This window comes from Ursus americanus, chromosome 21 (assembly GCF_024610735.1).
Source record: "Ursus americanus isolate L20-20 chromosome 21, mUrsAme1.1.p, whole genome shotgun sequence".
Taxonomy (NCBI): Eukaryota; Metazoa; Chordata; class Mammalia; order Carnivora; family Ursidae; genus Ursus; species Ursus americanus.
In genome coordinates, this window is record NC_142147.1 from 26897120 (window position 1) to 26911232 (window position 14113).

General features: G+C 42.1%; 1 protein-coding gene across 9 annotated transcripts in view; it reads left to right on the forward strand.

The window, feature by feature from the left end:
* The first annotated feature begins 4534 nt into the window (after positions 1–4534).
* Positions 4535–14113, forward strand: part of ZNF19 (zinc finger protein 19) — a 33067-nt gene continuing 23488 nt past the window's right edge. For 2 of the 9 annotated variants that reach the window (XM_045810251.2, XM_045810248.2), the window contains exons 1-5: positions 4535–4604; positions 5372–5485; positions 8173–8237; positions 12094–12207; positions 13098–13293. The gene's annotated coding sequence lies outside the window, so the exon portion shown is untranslated. The other 7 variants (XM_087870583.1, XM_087870585.1, XM_087870584.1 and 4 more) reach the window with 7 other exon arrangements.

The following is a 14113-nucleotide window of genomic DNA, read 5'->3' on the forward strand; positions in this document are numbered from 1 at the left end:
TCAAGTATAGTTGTTACTATAGTAGACATCAAAGAATCGAACTGTAGAGAAGCCTTATGAATGTAATGAATGTGGGGAAAGCTTTCAATGTCAATGCAAATCCAATCAGACATCAAAGAAATCATAATGAGGATAAACCTTATTTGTGTATGCAATATGGGGATGGTTTCAGCCGCAATTCTATCTTCAACATCAAGAGAATCCACCTTGGGAAGAGACTATGAGTATAATGAGTGTGGGAGAGCCTTCAGATGTAGCTCCTAAAGTAGAAAGCATCAGCTTATTCATACTGGAGAGAAGCTCTTTCAATGTAAAGAGCGTGGAAAAGGCTTCAGCAGAAAACTAATTCAGCATCAAAAAATCCACAGCGGGGAGAAGCCATGGATATATTAGGTGTGAGAAAGCTCTTAAACGCATAACTTCAGACTTTGTTGGCATCAGAAAATCCACACTGGGGAGACACCTTATGAGTGAAGTGATTGCAGGAAAGCCTTCAGGTGTATCTCCCAAGTGAGTTAATATCAGAATACTTACTTTAGAGAAGAGCCCCCACATTGTTAATGCAAAATTAATTGGGCATTCAGGCCTGCCGTGGGAAGAAACTAAACAAATGCATGTTGTGTGAGAAGGGCTTTAACTGTGGTTCTGAAAGTACCTCCCAATTTGATATGCATCAGAGTATCTACACTGGAGAAAAACTCTAGCAGTGTAAGTACTATGGGAAAGTTTTTCATATTGTTAAAGCAAAATTAAGTGGGCATGATGATAGGAAGAAACTTTGTATGTATGAAGTGTGAGAAAGCTTTCAGCTATAGTTCTAATGGTATTATGTATTACAGAGTTGAGAAATCCAGGGACTGTAAAGCAGGAGTTACTCCCAATTTAGACAGCCTAGGGTCTACCCTGTGGAAACAAGTTCTAATAACACATCTGGAAGGCTTCAGTGTTAAAACAGAACTAATATATCACCTGACAGTCCATTCCAGGGTAAAAGTCTAATAATATAATGAATGTGATAAAAGCATAATTTTCTACTTTTAAATCTTTATTTTTAATGTGAAGTAACTGATATAGAAAAGTATAAAAGTAATCAATTCTCATGTACCCCCCATCTAGGTTAAGCAAATACTGGGATTTTGCCAACATTTCAAAAATATTTCACAGCTAAAGTCCTGCTTCCCCTATCCCTCCTCCTTGTATCTCCTTGCCTTCCTCCTCCTGCCAGTGTAAACACCTATGCTGGGGTTACTGTGTATCATTGAATTATGCATGTTTTTCTTTTTGGGCTTTTACTCTATGTGTAAGTTCTAGAAATTATCCATAAATATTATATATATTTATAATTTACATATATTTTAAACGTAAAAACATTTTGCATTGTGTCCTTTTGTCACAGGCATTTTTTAAAAAAACTCAGCATGATTTTTATGAGATTTACGTGTTGAAGCTTGTAGCTCTAGTTCGTTTTAACTAATAAATAGAATTCTCTACAGCCTATTTATCTACTCTTAATATTTCAAGGAGTGCCATAGTGAATATCCTCGTATGTATTAAAGAAACAAACTCAAAGAGGTCTATAGGGAGAAAGCCAAAGCAAAGGGGTCTTCATGTTTAATAGTTGGTAAGTTCATGCTACTTACATAGTAAGGGTTACAGAGTGAAGGTAATGACTCACAGATATTAAGAAATCAGTAGGGGTAATATGCTCATTACATATTAAGTGAATAAGCTCAATTTCCTACAACAAGCATATACTAAACAGTGTTTTTTTTTTCACCAAGTAGAGCATGCCAAAACAATTTCCCAAAATAAATATGTAAAAAAGTTTGCAGTAATCATAATCTTGCCATTTAGAGTACGTCCCCTAGGAGGCAAATATAAAACTTTTGTAGTCAGTGATAGTGTTTTCTCTTTTTTAATGGATGCATTAGACAGAAACTCAAATTCATTATTATAAGACACATTGTGTATTTGTCAGAGTTTAGTTTAAATAAACCAGATTTTATTACAAGGTTTTAGAAATTTATAAAATCGGGGCACCTGGGTGGCTCAGTTGGTTGAGCCTCTGCTTGCGGCTCAGGTCATGATCTCAGGTCATGATCTCAGATTGACCCCTGAGTTGGGCTCCCTGCTCAGCAGGGAGTCTGCTTCTCCCTACTCCTCTTCCCTTGCCCCTCCCCCCTGCTCAAGCTCACGCTCTGTGTCTCTGTCTCAAATAAATAAATAAATCTTTAATTTATAAAATCAATGGGAAGGTTGAAGATGCAGATTCTGGCTAAATTTCTGGGAATGACTCCCACAGCAACCCTGCAGGCCTGTACGATCAAAGGGATTCTAATTCACGCAATAGATTTGAAACTGCCTTCTAGATTACAGCTGGGGAGCTTCTGAACAATGCTGCCTCTTTGGTGAGCTGTGCCACTTGAATCACATAAGTTAGTCTTGCCATGAATATATCTATCCGTGGAGCCCACTCAGAAGCCCACCCACAGGGAATATGGGACATTTGGTGTTTAGCTTTCCATCTTGCAGTACAGAAAGGCACACCGGAAGAAGGCTGGAAAAGATGTTGAGTGAGCCACTCCACAGTATCTAGTACCTGGAGTATGCATTGATTGGACACAAGACTAGTCTGGTGTCCCATCTGGCTTATGCTCCTCTTTTTAATGACTTTAGGTAACTGGTATGTAATATTTTAAAATACTTCTTTAAAGGTATTGATTTCTTAAAAGCATGTATAAGAATATTCATCCCTTTCAAAAATACCATTGTTACTTGTGACTTATGGTATTAAAAAAGTTTTAGGGCTTATAATTTTTTTTATTTATACAAAATGACTCCCTGTGCATGTATGCAAGAGTTTTTTAGGTTCTAGGAATATAACCTATAGGGTCATAGTGCATATGGTTTTTCAATTTTATATTGCCCAGTTGCGCTCCAAAGCATCTGTATATTCACATTCTCAAGAACAAAATATGAGTACCCATTTCCCTGTATCTTTTTTTTTTAAGATTTTATTTATTTATGTGACAGAGAGACAGCCAGTGAGAGAGGGAACACAGCAGGGGGAGTGGGAGAGGAAGAAGCAGGCTCATAGCGGAGGAGCCCGATGTGGGACTCGATGTGGGACTCGATGTGGGACTCGATGTGGGACTCGATGTGGGACTCGATGTGGGACTCGATCCCGGTACGTCGGGATCACGCTCTGAGCCGAAGGCAGACGCTTTAATGACTGCGCTACCCAGGCGCCCCAACCCATTTCCCTATATCTTTATCACTTGTTCTCATACTTGCTATTCTCTTCCTTTGGATCTTTATTAGCTGTATAATAGATATTCTCATTTTATTCTTCATATTTTTTAACCTCTTTTGTATTTTCCACCTCCATCAAACTGTGCTATAGTGTCTGTATTGTTTCACTAAAAGTTTCATCAACTCCATCTCCTGAGCCTCTAAGAACATGAGTAGTTATCCCCAAATACTAGAATCCCCAAATACTAGAACATGAGCAGCCGAAGTGCCACAACCCCTGTCCAGCCAGAAGCACCGCCCCCTCCCCTCAAGAAGAGACTGTCTGGTTGTATCAGAACAATAGGCTAGGCAGAAGAATTCTGCCTAGAGTTGAAGTTCCCTTTGTATTATTCCTACCTAGGTGAATTTGAACTGAATTACAGTCCAACCTCATCAGGACCTGCTATTTATCTGTCTATGGAGATGTAGGACTGGAAGTGTTTGCAGATCCCCAAGTGATGATCAGGCCCTCAGTGAGTTGAGGCAATGAGAACAGAGATAAAAGCCAGGGTCATAATGCAAAGATGGCCAAGAAGCCTCCTACATACTGTGAGAGCTCTGATGTTTCATCTTTCTAGGATTCAGTTCCGTCAATGGAATAATAGATCTTGAGGTGAAGAAGGCGCATCTCCAACATTGTGCTGTCAAGCCAAAGGCACTGAAGACAGACTAAACGGTGATTTCGGAGCAGTTTGGATGCTGATTATGTATAATGGGTAAGTAAGAATACTTAAAGATTAATTTCTAGAGAGGTACCATCCGGAAGGCTGAATAAATGTGTACATATAAATATGCTTGTGTGTATCTATAGTTACAGCTGATTCCCGTTATAGAATAGCTTGTGAGAGATGCTAATGGTAAAGAGTTCTAAATAGTACTGCCACCATCCAGCTCTTAATTGTTGTGACGGGGACTTTTAATAGCCTTCTAACTGTTCTCTTGACTTAAATGCATTTTTCACACTGCAGTTACAACTCATAAATCTACAACGAAATCAGTCCAATGAACAGAACCAGCCTGAATACAGCCACGTAAGACAATCCCCAAATACTAGCGCTCATTCGGGATAGCCTTTGGCTTCCTCTGTCCCTTGCGAAGGTTTAAAGTCTGTGCCACCGCAAGCCCTTCGGAGAGAAGGTCGCCTCCTCCCCGCAGGGGCCGGCCCGCGCGGAGAAGCCCGGAAAAATCCGAGGAAGACCCAGCATCCTAAAGCCGAGGAAGCGCGAGTCTGGGAGACGCGCCGGCGGTTACGCACTTCCGGCGCGCCTCCTGCCGTCCACCGGCAGCCCACCGCCCGCCGCTCACGGCCGGAGGTGAGTGTGGTCTGAGAGGCTTCCGTCAGGGGTCCCAGCCTGGCGGTTCCGTGATTCCCGAGGCCTCTGGGAGGCTGACCCGGCAGGGAGTCGGGCGACGGCTTCGCTACCGAGGAGAGCTTCCCCCGCACTCCTTCACTCGTCGCAGCGGCCGCTTCGGGAAATGGGGGCTGAGGGTGTGGGCTGCCGGTGGAAGATGTGACTGACGCGCCGCAGTTCAGTCCGTTACCCTACTGAGCGCATGTTAAGTGCAGCGTAGTTCCGGTTCCGGCGATGCAGCAATGAGTAAGACAGCCATAGGGAACTTTCAGGCTAACGGAGAAGTGGATATAAATTCTGGTCATACCTCTGCCCCTGGTCATAATAACCCCATTGATTTTAGGGAGAAGAACCTTCTGAATGTTCACGGGCCCCGCTTGGCCTGGTGTCTCTCAGCTTCCTCCTCGTCTTGCAGCACACTCCCGTTGCCCCTGCTACAGGCTTCTTGGCCTTGTTAAAACATGCCCCCTTTGGCCTAGTTAAGTCCACTTCTCAAGTCTTCTAAGAGTAGGACAATACCCCTGCTTTCATTGGCACTGTTGACCTCATCATGGGTTTTCAGACCACCACATACCTAGCACATAACAAAGTTATAACCTCACACTTAAATTTTAGTGCAAGTTACACGAGAACAAGTTGTTGGAATCCCTAGTGCCAACCATATCGCGGTGCACAGAGTATACCTCAATAAATACTGACTAAAAGGGCAGATATATTTGTCGTTGCAGTGTAAGATGCTTGATATAAGAAAAGAATACATGCCCAGCAGATCTGGCTTAGTTTGGATCTTCGAGGATATAACTTTCAAATTGAGGCCTGAAGCTCTGAAAAGAAGTTAACAGGTGAAAAGGGGGGCAAATTGGGAAAGGCTATTAGAGGCCGGGGGAAATAGCAGTTGCTGGGACCGAGTTGGGATCCAGTCAAACATGTAATACTTGAGCTATGACATTTCCTTTAATTCGAAAAGTAGTCTATTTCTAGTAAGAAAATTGGGGAAATAATTGAAATGGCACAAAGAAAAAAAATAAGACTACCATTCAGGGATACTGTTTTAAAATTTATATCCATTGAGTGGTTTTGTAGATATTTGTAAGTACATACGATTTACACCATTGAAGGTTGAAATATGAAAATTTCTCATGGCATTTGAATATTTTCCCATGTTGTGAAATATCCTACAGCATGATGGCTGTAATGGCTACTCTTTTTTTTCTGATTTGTACCAAATTGTTGGATATTTAATTCTGCATATTTTTCATGTTAGAAATAACTGTGATGAATGTTTATGAGCAGACACATCTTTGGACACATCTCAGATAAATTCCTCAAATTGGAATTTTTAAAAATTGGTTTTAAAATTTAACTACCTAAGCAAATTTAAACAGTACTACATGCATGTGGTAAGAAAAAGTATTACTTAAGGTTGTATGGGGAAAAAAGAAATCTCCCTCGCAGGTCCATTTTCCAGAGGTAACCACTACTAACAATTTTCTAAATGTGAGCAAATCACACACAACTGAATTTGACATTTTATACTTAACAGTATAGATAGGAATACTTAACAGTATAGATACTTAACAGTATAGATAGGAATATTCTTAAGTAGGTATTTGTCTTGAGAAAAAGATGTAACAATTTACATTCCTACCAGCAGATACTGGTTTCCTGTATTTTCTCCAGTATAAAGCATTATCTTCTTTTTTTTTTTTTGAAGTTCCCAATTGGATAGATAGAAAAATTACATTTTATTGTTTTAATTTGCTGTCTTTATACAGTAGAGGGTAAACAGCTTTTTGCCTGTTTACTGGCCACTTATAGGTGAATTGCCTGTTCATGATATTTTCTAGGATGTTTGACTTTTGCTTATTGGTTTTGTAAGAACCTGCAGTATTAATATTTTTTGCATATGTCGTAGAGTTAGTTTCCTAGTTTGCTTTTGAGTTTTCCTTAGTCATTTAGCCAGAAGTTTTAAAGTAGTTTAATTTGTCATTTTAAGAGTTTTCTCTTTGTTTCTTTGTCATTTGGCTCGTGACCCTACCACTGTGCTGGAACTGCTCATGCTAGATATCTCTGCGCCCTGGGATATAGATTTACCTTTATTTTCTTTTACTGTTTCTTTGGTTTTGTTTTTCACACTCAAAATTTTAGTGTGTATGTAATTTAGTTCAGTGTATGGTAAAAGATAATTTAATTACACATTTTTTCTGAAGTAGTTAACCAATTTTCCCAGTGTTGTTCACTGAATAATCCATCCCTTTTCCCCCACTGATTTGGAATGCCATCTTTCTGATTTACTTTTATGCTTTAGTCTTTCCTGGGTCTTAGATTCCGTCTTATTGTTCCAGCAGTATGTTCTTGTACCAGCCTACCTTACTTGTTACACATTTAGCACCTGGTATTGCACGTTTTTTCTTTCCTATTTTCCCTTTTTATTTAAATTTTAGTGGCTATTTTGACTGTTCTGCATCAACCTTGGAATCACTTTATCAGATTTCTAAATAAATTCTGTTCATAATTTGCTTGAAAGTAATATTGGTTAGCTGCTTACAAGTATGGCTCTTGGAATCTGGCAAACTTGGCATGAAATCCAAGTTTGTCTTAAAATCCAGGTTTGACCATCTGTTCTTTGTGTGAACTTGGTGAAGTCTCTTAATCTCTTAGCTTCTGTTTATTCATCTGTTTGGGAGGGGGAACCCAAAACCTAAATCTTTTTTAAAGGAATGTTGTGAGGAGTAAATGAGAAGATGTGTATAAAGCATTTCAGCATGGTGCTGAGTGTGAACAAGCTCTTCATAAAAGGAAGTTATTACTAAATTTAGAGATTAGTTTGGAGAAAAGTCAGCATTTATAGTAAGTTTAATATTGATTGTTTCAATCCAGGAAAATGTTTGCTTTTTCATTTATGTTTGTCAATAATATTTTATGTAATTTTCTTTACATAAATTTGTTATGTTTCTTATTAAGCTTATTTCCGGGTTCCTTTTTTTTTTTTTTTAGACTTTTAAACAAGCTGTTATATTTAAAAATGTATTAAGGTACATGCTAAAAATTTGAACAGTTCAAAAGGCATGGAGTGAAAAGAAAGTCTGTCTTCTGTCCTGGATTCCAATTTCCCACTCTTCCTGCACCAAAAGCATCTTCTGTTACCGGTTTCTCATGTAGGTTCCCTGGGTTCTTTTTTTAATGTTTGGTTTGTTTTGCTTTTGTTTATTTATATTTTTGCCCTGCTGTATTGTTTTTACCTAGGAGAGATAGCACTACCTAGTGGTTATGAATATAGCTCTTGTGGCCTAAAATAATTACTTAAACTTTCTAAATCTCGTTTCCTTGTTTCGGTAAAATGAGGACAATAGTTTTACATATCTGCTAGTATTATAATGAATGTGGAGTGCTGAGTTCTGTAGCTGGCACATTGCAAGCCTAGAGTGAATGTCAGTTGTTATTAGCAGCTAATACAGGTATGCATGTTTAAAGGTAAGTCACTGACTGGGCCAGGCTCACTCTTGGTTCTCTTTGCTTCTTCCCTCAGCCCCTGCCCTTCACTGAGAGGGAGCCCAGGTGATGGCAGCCATGCCCCTGAACGCCTGGCACCAGGTGAGCTGTGACTCCCTCAGATCCTTCAAGAAATCTTATTTGAAGAAAATGGGAAATAAGAGCAGTGATTCAGGCAAAAGTGTTAGAGCCAAAGCAGCAGGAGGGCCCCACTTCATCCCCACAGTGGGACTGGATGATGGGAGAGAGCCGACGATGACACTGAGCAGCCAGAGACTCCAGGGCCCAGGAAGCAATGGCTGGAGACGGCTGGAGAGAGTGAGGAATCAGATGTATAGCCTCCTGCACCCTGAGGATCTCTGCTGAGCTGGAGAGCTCCCAGGTTCAGTAGGGACCCCCACAGAGGGATCCATGAGATAAGGGACTCATGCTGGTGGTGGAGGTATCCAGTGTTCGGTAGGAGTGTTCCAGATCAACAAGGTGACGAGACTCTTGGGAGGTGGGAACAGAGGGATGGTAGGAGGAAGAAGAGAAAAAGGGGGCCTTTACCATTTGTCCTCCAGAAAGAGCAAAGTTGGGGATTCAGGATCAGTGAGGAAAAAATTGGTTCAGGAACGGTGCATGAATGTCTGTCTTGAGAATCAGTACTTCTGGTTGAGGGAAGCAGCATGCTGCAATATGAAACATAGTAGATGACAGGAAATTTAATTTCACAGGAGATCCCCATCAGCCCTCAGGGGCATTGATGGGGCACCTCTTTGAGCTAGTCACCTAACCTCTTTGTGCTTCAGCTGACCTCATCTGTCAGATGGCAACAATGCTGCTCATTCCAGGTTAGGAGAAAGATTCTGCCAGGTGCCTTTCAGCTCTGCAGTGTGCTAGATTGTTGTGTGCTGCTCGATGGGCTCAGTCTTCTTCAGGCTTCATTATGTCGCATCTCATCATCCATGATCTTATCCCAAGTACCAGTCCCAGATCTTCCATTGTCTGGGTTCCTTTCCATTAGTATGGCCTTGCCTGGAAGCCTAATCTCGACACATCAGAGACACAGTTCATTGTACCCCTTGCACCTCCCACTCATCTTGCACTTCCTGCTAATTGCTAGTATCTCCATGCCACCATCCCTGGTCACTGTTTTCAGATTTTTAGTCATTATTGACTCTTCACTCTCCTTTGTCACCTTGTTTATTCAATCCAAGTTCTGTTGTTCTTGTCTCAGCAGCCATTTGTCCCTTCTTTATATGGCTTTCCTGGTTTTTTTCCCTAAATTTTATTTATTTATTTGAGCGAGAGAGAGAGAAAGTGTGAGTGGGGGGAGGGGCAGAAAGAGAGAGAGAGAGGAATAAACAGACTACCTGCTGAGTGGGGAGCCCAACGCAGGGGTCTGTCCCAGAACCCTGAGATCATGACCTGAGCTGAAGTCCAATGCTTAACTGATTGAACCACCCAGGATCCCCTAGCTTTCCTGATTTTATCATACCTTTCCTGGATATTGTTAGCAGAACCTCTCAACAATTTCCTTTGTCTCCAGTCTTGGGCCATCCTGTCATCTAACATTTATTGCCTATGGAACTCAGGCCCAGGTTCTTGAATTTGAGTTTGTTGTTGTATGGTGATCCATCTAAGTGCATTAGCTCTCAGAGTTGAGGTCAGATTGGCATTTTATAAGGATCTTTCTATGTGCTGGACAGAGGTGGACTTGGAGGATAAGCCTGAAATTAGGGACCGTTGCCATGGTCCAAAGGACAGTTGCTGAGGACTTGAGTTATATGGTGACTAATGATGTTGCATAAGAGTCAGATCCAAGAAATATTTAGGAGATAGAACTGGCAGGATTTGATTGCTGACTGCTTGCCAGAACTAAGCAGTGACTAGGGGGATAGTTGAGAATGATTCTCAGGTTCCCATCCAAGGAGACCAGGCTGAGAGTGGTGCTACTGGCTGAGACAGGGAATCAAAACAATGACCAGCATCTGATGTGAGCACTTAACCATTTGTTTCTCCTTGTACTGAGCAGGATTAGAAGCATTTAAGGGAGGGGCGCCTGGGTGGCACAGCGGTTAATCGTCTGCCTTCGGCTCAGGGCGTGATCCCGGTGTTACTGGATCGAGTCCCACATCAGGCTCTTCCGCTATGAGCCTGCTTCTTCCTCTCCCACTCCCCCTGCTTGTGTTCCCTCTCTCGCTGGCTGTCTCCCTCTGTCGAATAAATAAATAAAATCTTTAAAAAAAAAAAAAAAAAAGAAGCATTTAAGGGAGGGTGACGGGTTCAGAATTGGACATGTCAGAAACATAACTGGTGTGTGGGTCACTGGGCATCTGAGGCAGGCATGTGACTGACGCCAGGACCACATGAGGCCTTGGAGTGAGGATCATGTCCACACGGGGAAGTCACCAAGAAGACAAGAAGGACCACATCATTATGCTGTCTGGGAAGGAAGAGTTTGGGCAGGCAGGCGGTTTCTTGGCAGAGGACAGCTTATCTGAGAGGTATAAAGAGAGACAGCCAGAGAGCCACATAGCAGCAATTAGAATCAGGAAACACTTTATCCTAGGAAGACTGCCTGGAGTTGGAGTTGAGGCTCTTCCAACACAGAGTGCTTTCTGTTGGAGGGGCTCAAGCAGAGGCAGCATCGCCCCCTTTTGTTGAGGGTGGAGGGGTGGGTGGCACAGCAGGGTTCTGTGAGGGCTTCAGGGAATGGGGCCCGTTTGGACAAACCATGACTGTTCTCAGTAGGTGGCTGTGAGAATTGGGATAGGGCAGGCAGATGTGGACAGAGAACAGGGCTCAGTGTAAGTGCAGGGAGCAGGATGGATAGGCTGGACTCTGATCAGTAAAGTGGGGCAGGAGGGACATCCCTGGGATGTCACCTGTGAGATGTACAGTCGGAGGCCAATTGTCTGTTTATACAGTGTCTGAAAGACCAGAAGGGCATGTGTAAAAATGAAGAGGGTTTACTTCAGGGAGGCAGATTTGTGAAGATTTTCTCAGTTCCAGCTTTCTATAATGTGACATTGCCTCTTGTAGTAAGTCTCATGTGCAATTAGAAGCTGCTCTGACGGTAAAGGGAGCCTCAGAGCTGCTGGTTGTAGGTGTGGTCGTTCATTAGCACTCAGGGCCATGTCCTTTTACTCTTCATTTCCCATCCATCATGAGACTGTCCCTCAGAACCTCACACTGTCCCCTGTGTTCCACACTCTGGCTCTGAGCCAGAGGATTGGCTGTGGGGCAGCAGGAACCTCTTGTTTTAGGAGGTGGTGACCTTCGAGGATTTGGCTGTCTACTTCACCTGGACAGAATGGGCTGGCCTTTCTCCTTCACAGAGAGCCCTGTGCAGGGAGGTGATGCTGACAAATTACGGGAACTTGACTTCCCTGGGTAAAGCCACTTTGCCTTTGGGACTCAGATTCATAGGACAAGGGTAGGGTGGATTGTGGTGTGAATCTCATAACCTTTTACGTATTTACAGGGGCAAAAACTCAACCTAAACCCTCACTCAGCCCCAGAAGACGTCAGGCAGGGATGGAGGGAGAAGTCTGAGGTCAGTTTGGGTCTAATGTGGTTTTGACCATTCTCTGGTGAGAACATTTCCCACCATAGGAGTTCTGTGCAGGGCACTATGGGAAAGAAGTATCTTCTGTTGAAGGTAGTGCCTTCAGCTCTCCCAGTGGTCTAAGGAAGACTTCCTTCAGTGCTTTTCTGTGCTTGCATGTGTCTCACAGGATTTCACTGACAAACTCTAAGTGATTTTTTTACGAAGAGGTCACAGATGCTCAGTTTCCTCTTGATCAAAAATCTCCTTGGTCTTCCCCACTTTCCAGCCCACTTCTGTGGGCCTTATCCTTACTGAGCTGCTTTGGGGTTTCCTCATCTGACTGCAGACACAGGGTTATGTGGTACCTCAAGAACACTAACACGAGAGACTCCCCCGCAGTGCCATTTTCTGCCTCCTTTTCAGGGTACCCAGTTTGCAGACTTGCCCTGATCTCACTTCTGGAAGGAGGGGATTTGCCTTGAGGCCTGGTGCCACAGGCCAATCCACCTGCAGAGAGTACCAGTGATGTCTCTAAAGGTAGGTGAGGCAGGTTTGGAACCATCAACCAGAGTCCTTTGTTAGATGCATGTTTTGCCAGTGTTTGAGCGCTTGCTGTGTGCCAAAATGGCACTTCTTTGAGAAGTTCTGGAGGATACTAATTATGGAGACAGTTAGAGAGCTAAAAAAGAGAGAATGTGTTAAGTGCTGTTGGTATATTGTTAGTATATACGCAGCAGCCTGTGGGTCACAGCAGGAGGAATTACAGAAATTCAGGTGACACTCTGTCAGTGGCAGGTCACATGTTCTGCATTCAGCAGGTAAGAACGCATTGCAGATGGGGTTGGTGGGGGAAGATAATCTGGCTGGAGGAAAGGAATAATAAAAGATCTAATATAATTCCTGGCATAATATAATATCTGGAAAAGGACTAGTATCTGGAATATATAAACGACTCTTAAAACTCAGGAACAAAAACAAATAAACAACCCAGTTAGGAAATGTGTGAAAGGTGTGAACAGACATTTCACCAAAGGGAACACACAAATGAAAAAGATGCCTGACATCATTACCCGTTAGGGAAATGCAATTTAAAACCACAATGATATGTTACTATACCTTGATCATGTATGTCACCATATAATTGTGAAGAGCTTCATGGTTTGATGAACAGGAGAATTACCTGGGGAGTGTATTTTAAAATGGACATTTCTGGGGCCCACCTGTGAGCATTCATTGTTCTGTCTTTTTAAGTAAACATTCAGGAACATAGGCTTAGGACTGAAAGCCTAAGCAGGACTTCCTTTTGTCTACTTTTGTGCTGTTAATATGGTGGCCAGTAGCTGTGTGTGCTTATTAAACTCTTGCACTTGAAGGGGGGCTAATTCCTTTTTTTTTTTTTTAAGATTTTTTATTTATTCATTTGACAGAGAGAGAGACAGCCAGCGAGAGAGGAAACATAAGCAGGGGGAGTGGGAGAGGAAGAAGCAGGCTCCCAGCAGAAGAGCCTGATGTGGGGCTTGATCCCAGAACACTGGGATCACGCCCTGAGCCGAAGGCAGACACTTAACGACTGAGCCACCCAGGCACCCCATGAAGGGGGGCTAATTCAAATTGAAATGTCCTGTAAGTATAAAATACCAGATTTTGAAGACTTATTTAAAAAATAGTGTAAATGATCTCATTTGTAATTTTTATGTTGACTTCATGTTGAAATGATAATATTTTAGATTTGCTGGGTTAAGTAAAATATAAAAATTAATTTTACCATTTTTCTTTTTATTTTTTTTAATGTGGCTTCCATAAAAAAATTACATATGTAGCTTGTGTTTATGGCGTATATTATATTTTTTTTGAACAGCCCTGCTCTACTACAGAGCATATCCTTAAGCCCTCTTATTTAGCCAACCATGCATAAACATCGTTGGTGTGTATAGAAAACCTAGAACACAGAGATTAAGGCAGACCTGAAGATTTCTGTCCTAGGGAACTTACTGCATGGGAATAGGAAATGAAAAAGCTGGCAAAACAACATGGAGCAGGAGTGGGGACCCCTGCCACAGTGACCTTGCCACTAGCGGCATACAACATAAGCCCATGATTGCCATGTTTTAAAAATATTAACTGGACATCATATGTAATTTGATTGGACTGTGGGGGAAATTAGGGCGTAAAACCTTCCTACATTTTTACTATATTGCAGTCGATAACTTTGGAGGCCTGCACAAGGATAGGGACAAGGTTGTGCAGAGATAGAAAGGATTATAGAAGGGTAGCACTGATAAAGCTTAGCAGTAAATATAATGAGTCATGATATAAAAATAGCTTTTATGGTGACTTATCCCATGAAGTTTGAGTTTCTCTGGAACATACAGCTCCCTGGGTGTAGCAGGCTCTTGAGAATGCAACTCTGTGATGTTGACACAAGGTCAAGGCTGGGATTATA